Source organism: Paramisgurnus dabryanus, chromosome 8 (assembly GCF_030506205.2).
Source record: "Paramisgurnus dabryanus chromosome 8, PD_genome_1.1, whole genome shotgun sequence".
Taxonomy (NCBI): domain Eukaryota; kingdom Metazoa; phylum Chordata; class Actinopteri; order Cypriniformes; family Cobitidae; genus Paramisgurnus; species Paramisgurnus dabryanus.
In genome coordinates, this window is record NC_133344.1 from 34,319,924 (window position 1) to 34,328,373 (window position 8,450).

Below are 8,450 nucleotides of genomic sequence, written 5' to 3' on the forward strand. Positions count from 1 at the left end.
TCGCTCTCTCTCTCTTTGTGCATCGTGGGATTTCGGCTGATGCAGATATTGAAGACCTTACGGGTTGGAAAGTAAACGGAGACTGACCTTGTAGGAATGAAGTGAAAGAAGAAGGAACGTGCTATCGTGAGTACCCATCTGTGTAGTGGTGGTATTGACGACTGGAGAAACCGTTATCTGTGTAGCTGGAATCATCATACGGAGAAGTTAACCTAAGGAAACGTGAGATAACCGAAGCACCACAGTTGTGAGTAAACGAATTCATTCATTGAGTGTACCTTGTATATACTTGACCTGGATATCTTTTAAGCGCTTTCCAGCGAGAGTGGGTGGCCCTGCCCCTGAGTCAGCGTGGTGGGTGAGCCACCGGATCTTTGTGTGAGACAGCCACAGTGACGGAAAACAACTGCTAGGCCGTGTTACCATCTCCACATTCTTGCCCAGAGCGAGGCGAAGGAAGACGGGCGTCTATTGTGTGCACTGAGCGTGGTGGGTGAGTCTTGGATGTAGAAATTTCACTTTGAAGTGGTGCTGTGTATATTGCAGTGAGATTGCTGTGTCGTGTCTGACGTACCCCGCCTCCAGTCACTCGCTAGGGGCGCTGAAGAGGAAAACGGATCCTAGAATAACCCTGTGTACGATTATGCTGTGAGTGTGTTTCAGCCTTAGAAACCACGGAGTAGTTCCTGAAGTACTTTCGTAGCCAGACGCTTGGCGGACTTGTGTTAGGAGAGGCGGTGAAGATCTGTACGACAGGCGGTGTGAGTATTACCAGTTTCATTGCTACTTTACCCGTGTGCCGTTTATCATCACAGAGTCAGAGGCGAAGGAGATCCGCTGCCCCGAGGTCTCTACAAAGGGGCGCCCCGGTCCGGTTTTCGATTGCCAACGGGCGTCGAGGAAAGGGCAGCGCTCGACCCGGTGTGACGGCGTGACACTCCCGCCCCTCTGGGGAACCAACGAGTCAGCCGAGAGGGTTTGGTCCCCGGCGCTATCTTGGAAACCACTGCCGGTCGATGCAGTACGCCTAGCCGTTATCGTAAGTCCGCCACCCCGAGGAGTATAGCATAACCTGTTCAGTCTGTCCATCAACAGGGAAGAAAGCTGTCGTCTGTGGAGGGAGAGAGAGAGAACCAGTGTGAGCTCCAAGGAGACCCGTTGTGAAGGAGAACCATACGTACCAGAAGCTGTAATCAGCGAAGAGGTGAGAGAACTAACCGAGAACGATTCACTGTGCCTTTGTGTCCCAGCTGTTGTCTGTGGAGGAAGAGAGAGAGAACCAGCGTGAGCTCCAAGGAGACCCGTTGTGAAGGAGAACCATACGTACCAGAAGCTGTAACCAGCAAAGAGGTGAGAGAACTAACTGAGAACGATTCACTGTGCCTTTGTGTCCCAGCTGTTGTCTGTGGAGGAAGAGAGAGAGAACCAGTGTGAGCTCCAAGGAGACCCGTTGTGAAGGAGAACCATACGTACTAGAAGCTGTAATCAGCGAAGAGATGAGAGAACTAACTGAGAACGATTCACTGTGCCCTTGAGTCCCAGCTGTTGTCTGTGGAGGAAGAGAGAGAGAACCCGCGTGAGCTCTAAGGAGACCCGTTGTGAAGGAGAACCATACGTACCAGAAGCTGTAATCAGCGACGAGGTGAGAGGACTAACTGAGAACGATTCACTGTGCCTTTGTGTCCCAGCTGTCGTCTGTGGAGGAAAAGAGAGAGAACAAGCGTGAGCTCTAAGGAGACCAGTTGTGCAAGAGAACCATACATACCAGGAGTTGTAGTCAGCGGCGAGGTGAGAGAATAAAATGGAGTTGATTCGCTGTGCTTTGTGTCCCAGCTGTCATCTGTGGGAGAAGAGAGAGTACAAGTGTGAGCACCAAAGTAACGAGTCGAGGAGGAAAATTCATACTTACCCAGCAGCTGTAGTCGGTGGAGAGGTGAGGAGACTCTCGTGAGAACGATCCACTGTGTCTTCGGGTCCCAGCGGTAGCCTGTGGAGAGAAAGAGGAACAGGAAAGGAGAGTGAGTCGACAACCAAGGAGCTGCGTGGGAAGACGGCGGAGTGCCGCGAACTACACGCAGGTACACGGATAGGAAACAGTACATGCCCATATTCATTGTGATTTTATTCTGCCTCCAGGAAGGAAGAGGAGCGCGCCACGGGCAGAGGGAACCAGAGGCGGGAGCCCGTTCCCCGACGTAAAATCCCCCCCCCTTCTGGAGGACAGACCCTGACCTTAGTTTTAATTCCCCTTTTCCCAAGTCCCCCTATATTTTAAATATTTAAATAAATAAAAACTATTTTTTTATACTTACCTGTACTCGTTGTTGTCTGGTCATTGGGTTGGTTTTGGGGACCTCCTCGAGGTGGAAGGTTGAAGGGGCGTGGCTTAACCATTAGCAGCCAGCCCCTGGCTTGTGACAGATTTTGGCGTAGTCGGCAGGGCTCCACCTCGAGTTGAGTAACCAGACTAGCCCAATGACCGACAACGCGGGGCCCGCAGCCCAACCCCGTGCGGTGCCTGTCTTTATGGGTAGCCCTTGGGTCCAGAAGTATGGAGGGACAGAGTCGGGAGTACGACTAACGGAATGGAAGGCCCAGTTGGAGTATCTAGCCGACCTGCAAAGCCTTAGTGTAGCCCAGCGGCTCCAGTTCGTGTTAAACTCCCTGGAGGGAGAAGCGCGGCGAGAAGTACAGGCCGCCCCGGAAGCTGTCCGAGCCAGTGCCCAAACTATATTTCAGTTCCTTACCGAGCAATATGGTGACCACACCCCCGTAGCCGTCCTCCGTTCCCAATTCTTCAATAGTAAACAAGGCCCCCGACAACCCATTAGAGCTTTTGCCCTGAGACTGCGAGAGCAGTTTACCCGGCTACAGGCCCGCCGCGATCATGGATTGGGAGATGGAGAGACTTTGCTGCGCGACCAATTCCTTCTGGGGATGAAAGAGGGCCCCGTGAGACAGAGTTTGAGGGTCCAGTTTCGTAGAGACCCAGACCTCACATTTGAAGATCTAAGGAAGGAGGCGCTAGCCTTGGAGGGCGATGAGGTCGAGGTGAGTGAGACCCCAGTGTGTGCAGCGGTAAACGAAAGCGTGCCACCACCACCAGAGCGCACGGATTGGAAGCAGGCTCTAAAAGTAGAACTGCTGAAGGATGTCCGGGAACAGATGTCAGAATTATCCAAAACTCTTCTGGGAGAGCTGCGCCAAGGAAGGGCGCGGGAGGAGCCGAGGCCGGCACCCCGAGAGCGAGTATACTCGGAGAGGAGCCGAGAGCCACCAGGACGCCCAAACCGTTATAATCGACCCCGTTTTGAATGGGATGACCAGGGACGACCAATTTGCAATCGTTGTGGTGAGCCCGGGCATTACAGTCGTCAGTGTGGGCCTCGCAGGGCGTCTGAGGGGGGTTTTTAGGACGACCGGCCACAGTGGGTCGTGTGGCCGGGACCCCTCAAGAAGACCCGGGAAGAAGGAACGGTTCAAGGCAACAGATGATCGGGCATAGCCCGGTGGCAGAGGTAAAAGTGTGTGGCAAGTGGATTCAGTGCCTGGTAGATACGGGCTCACAGGTAACGATGTTTGCAGAAAGCCTCTCCAAGGAGATATTCGGACGTGAAAGAGTACAAGGAACGGAGGCCCCCTGGCTGACGTTGAAGGGCGCTAACGGCCTAGAAATCCCCTACATTGGCTATCGCCTGACGGATCTTGAGGTGCATGGGGTAGTTGTCCCCCAAAAAGGGGTGATCATCGTCGAAGACAGGTGTTTGGGCGCCCACCGAGCCCTATTGGGCATGAATGTCCTCTCCGAATGCTGGGAGGAGATATTCCAGGCTAGGCCTGGTCCAATGATTTCACCCACCGAGAGACCCAAGTGGGAGCGTGTAGTGGCCGACTGCCGTCGGGTCCAAATGAACCAGGTGCGTAGAGGTCGGGAGGAAGTGGGAAGAGTAATGTGTCGCTTTGCTTTGTCTATTCCCCCTAGGAGTGAAGCTATTGTATGGGCAAGAGTGCCCCTTCGGGAAGCAAGCCCAGAGGAGTGGGTGTTGGTAGAGCCACATACAGATTGCCCACAAGTGGAGGTAGCACGGGGACTAGCGGCGGTCCACCGGGGGAGAATCCCGGTAAGGGTACGAAATGAACACCCCTATGCAGTACAGTTATACCGGCACCAACGACTGGCCCGGCTGACGATGGTCACACCCCACCAGGTGAGGGAAGAGAGGGACGTCAGTTTTCGTCAGGTGTGCCCCACTGTGATCGAGGTGGCCCTGACCCAAATGGATGCCCCGGCGAGTAAGCAGGGGAAAGGTGTGCCAAAACACCTAGCGGGTGAGTCACTGCAAGGGGACGACCTGGGACAGGTACAGACACAGAAACTGCAGGCACTCCTTCGGAAGTGGCAACATGTGTTTGCGAGGCACGATGAGGACTACGGGTGCACCAGGGTGGTGGAACACCACATCCCCACTGGGGATGCAGGGCCAAGTAGGGAGAGGTATCGACCGATCCCACCTACCTTGTATGCGGAAGTACGTACACTCCTACAGGGCATGTTGGGCCGGGGCATTGTCCGAGAGAGTAGCAGTCCCTGGGCGGCCCCCATCGTGCTCGTACAAAAGAAGACGGGAGCCTGGAGGTTCTGTGTAGACTATCGCAAGCTGAACCTGGTAACCAAGAAAGACGCCTTCCCCTTACCACGAATCGAAGACTCCCTTGCTAGCCTCACGCAGTCAGCCTGGTACTCCACTCTAGATCTGGCCAGTGGATACTGGCAGGTGCAAGTAGCCGAGGCAGACCGGGAGAAGACCGCCTTCACGACCCCGTTCGGACTATTCGAATGGGACCGGATGCCCTTCGGGCTCTGCAACGCTCCAGCCACCTTCCAACGCTTGATGCAACGCTGTCTTGGAGGTCAGTTGATGGAGTCAGTATTGGTATATTTGGATGATGTGATTGTGTATTCCCCAGATTTCGATTCCCACCTCCAGCACCTAGAGGAAGTCTTCCGAGCCATGGAAAGGTACGGGCTGAAGCTGCAGCCGGACAAATGCCACCTGTTGCGGCGAGAAGTGAAGTTCCTGGGCCATGTGGTCAGCGCAGCGGGGGTGGCCGTGGACCCCGAGAAAGTCTCCGCAGTTAAGGATTGGGACGCGCCTAAGACTGTGAGGCAAGTACGATCCTTTCTGGGGTTCGTGGGATATTATAGGCGCTTTATTAAGGATTTCTCGAAGATTGCCAAGCCCCTTAACCAGTTGCTGGTTGGCACGGGACGAAGCCGGGGCCATGGATCGCCCTCTATTAACTGGGACAATGAGTGTGAGATGGCTTTTCAGAGGCTGAAGCAGGAGTTGTTACAGGCCCCCATCTTGGCGTATGCTGACTTTTCTGAACCTTTTGTCTTATATACAGACGCGAGCAACCTGGGATTGGGGGCAGTATTGGCCCAACGGCAAGAAGGAACAGAGCGGGTGATCGCTTATGCGAGCCGGAGTCTCCATCCGGCAGAGAGGAACGACGCAAATTACAGCTCCTTCAAGCTGGAACTGCTGGCCCTGAAGTGGGCCCTGAGCGAAAAGTTCAAGGACTACCTTTGGGGAGCCAAGGTAACGGTCATTACAGATAACAACCCTCTGGTGCATTTACAGACGGCGAAGCTGGGGGCCGTGGAACAGCGGTGGGTGGCTCAGCTGGCTAACTTCGATTATCAACTGCAGTATCGGCCCGGGCGAGAGCATACGAACGCAGATGTTCTCTCGAGACTACCGGAGGGAAAGAGCCCCAGACGCCGGGGGTATTGGAAGGAAGATAGCCAGGAGGAAGGCTACATGATCGGGGCCGTGGAGGCGCCAGGAGGCCAGCGGGAGGCCGTGCCAGGAAACTGGGGGTGGGACCCCCGCCGCTGGATAGAGAGGCAGGCCCAGGACCGGGACGTGTGCCAGGTGAAAATGTGGGTAGAGCAGAGCAAACGGCCAACGTCGGCGGAAAGATTGGCCCAGACGGAGACTGGGAGAAGATTACTGGGGCAGTGGGAGAAGTTGGAGCTACAGGAAGGGGTGCTTTGTAGGAAGACCCGCGACCCGAAGTCGGGTGAGGAAGTGAGCCAGATCGTGGTACCCGCCGACCAGGTAAACGCATTAGTCACAGCCTATCATGACCAGTTGGGACACCAGGGACAGGAGAGGACCGTATCCCTACTACGGAGATTCTTTTACTGGCCTGGGCTGGAGGCGTCTGTGCATGACTCAATTCAAGCCTGCCCCCGGTGCACACTGTTTAAATCTAGACGAGAGGCCCGAGCGCCGATGGTACCCATCCATGCAAAGGCCCCCCTCCACATAATGGCAATGGATTTCCTGACGCTGGGCCGTCCCCAGGACCGTTATCAGAACATCCTGGTGATCACAGACCTGTTTACTAAGTACGCCTGGGCGGTCCCGACGCTTGATCAGACAGCCAACACCACCGCCACAGCTCTATGGCGAAATGTGTTCCAGACATTTGGATGTCCCGAGTTTCTGCACTCCGACCAAGGGACCAATTTCGAATCTAAAGTAATCCGTGAGTTATGCCAGTTGTATGGATGCACTAAAACCCATACGACATCATATCATCCCCAGGGAAATGGAAGCTGTGAGAGGTTTAATCAGACCCTATTGGGACTACTGGGGACGTTGGATCAACGACAGCAGAGCGACTGGGTGAGTGCTTTACCAAATCTTCTGCAAGCATACAATAACAGTGTTCATAGCACGACGGGGTATGCCCCTACTTACCTGATGTTCGGCAGACACGTCCGGATGCCCACTGACCTGGTCCTGGGAGTGGCCGCGGACCGGGAAGAAGTGAGTGTGACGGAGTGGGTGGGGCGCCACCACCAGCGTTTACATTTTGCATATGAGCAAGTGTCAAAGAAGATACAGACAGCGGGAGAAAGGAACAAACGGTTGTACGATCGGACTGCTCGAGATGCCCCCCTGTTACCAGGTGAGAGGGTCCTGGCGAGGGATAACCGGCGACAGGGAAAAGGAAAGCTGAGCGACCGCTGGGAGGCTATCCCGTATGTGGTCTGTAAGCAGCAGAGGCCGGGACAACCGGTGTATACCATCCGGCCCGAGGGAAAACCTGGCCCCGAACGGGTGGTACATCGAAACATGCTTCGCCCCTGTCCGAACTACCCCGAGGCTGCGAAGGAAGGGCCCATGGAACCAGTACCGGCGGCCCCCTGGACGGAGGGATGGGCTGTGGTACCGGGTCGACCTGTGGTGGCGCTGCCCCCGGCGGCTCAGATGCAACCAGCGCTGGCACCCGAACCGGCTGAACCTCCAGCTGCCCAGATGCAGCCAGAGCTGGCGCCTGAACCGGCTGAACCTCCAGCTGCCCAGAGGCAACCAGAGCTAGCACCCGAGCCCGTTGAACCCGATTCACCCGTGAGACGCTCCCAACGGGAGAACCGAGGACGCCCCCCGGCTCGGTACGGTGAGTGGACGACACCGAGGCATTCCAGGGACTAGAATGCATTGGCGGGGGAGGATGTCACAGGGGTGACGATCTTTTGGGCGGAACCAAAAGTTGGGAAAGTTTGGTTCCGCCCGGATGTTTCCGCCCGGACCGGGAAGAGAAAACACCGGACATCCGGTAGCACCGCGAGGGCTGTAATCAGCCAAACTACGGACAGCTGTGAGTTATTAACAAGAGCGCCGGGTGATTGGACGAAGGCAACACCCAGGCAAATACTTAAGAGCAGTTTATACCACAGTTTTTTTTGTTGTTGTTGTTAGGACCAGTGTTGGTGTGTGCTGTAGCGCTGAGTTAAACTCACCGGGTACGCCAGTCGGATTGTTGGACTCGCTCTCTCTCTCTTTGTGCATCGTGGGATTTCGGCTGATGCAGATATTGAAGACCTTACGGGTTGGAAAGTAAACGGAGACTGACCTTGTAGGAATGAAGTGAAAGAAGAAGGAACGTGCTATCGTGAGTACCCATCTGTGTAGTGGTGGTATTGACGACTGGAGAAACCGTTATCTGTGTAGCTGGAATCATCATACGGAGAAGTTAACCTAAGGAAACGTGAGATAACCGAAGCACCACAGTTGTGAGTAAACGAATTCATTCATTGAGTGTACCTTGTATATACTTGACCTGGATATCTTTTAAGCGCTTTCCAGCGAGAGTGGGTTGCCCTGCCCCTGAGTCAGCGTGGTGGGTGAGCCACCGGATCTTTGTGTGAGACAGCCACAGTGACGGAAAACAACTGCTAGGCCGTGTTACCATCTCCACATTCTTGCCCAGAGCGAGGCGAAGGAAGACGGGCGTCTATTGTGTGCACTGAGCGTGGTGGGTGAGTCTTGGATGTAGAAATTTCACTTTGAAGTGGTGCTGTGTATATTGCAGTGAGATTGCTGTGTCGTGTCTGACGTACCCCGCCTCCAGTCACTCGCTAGGGGCGCTGA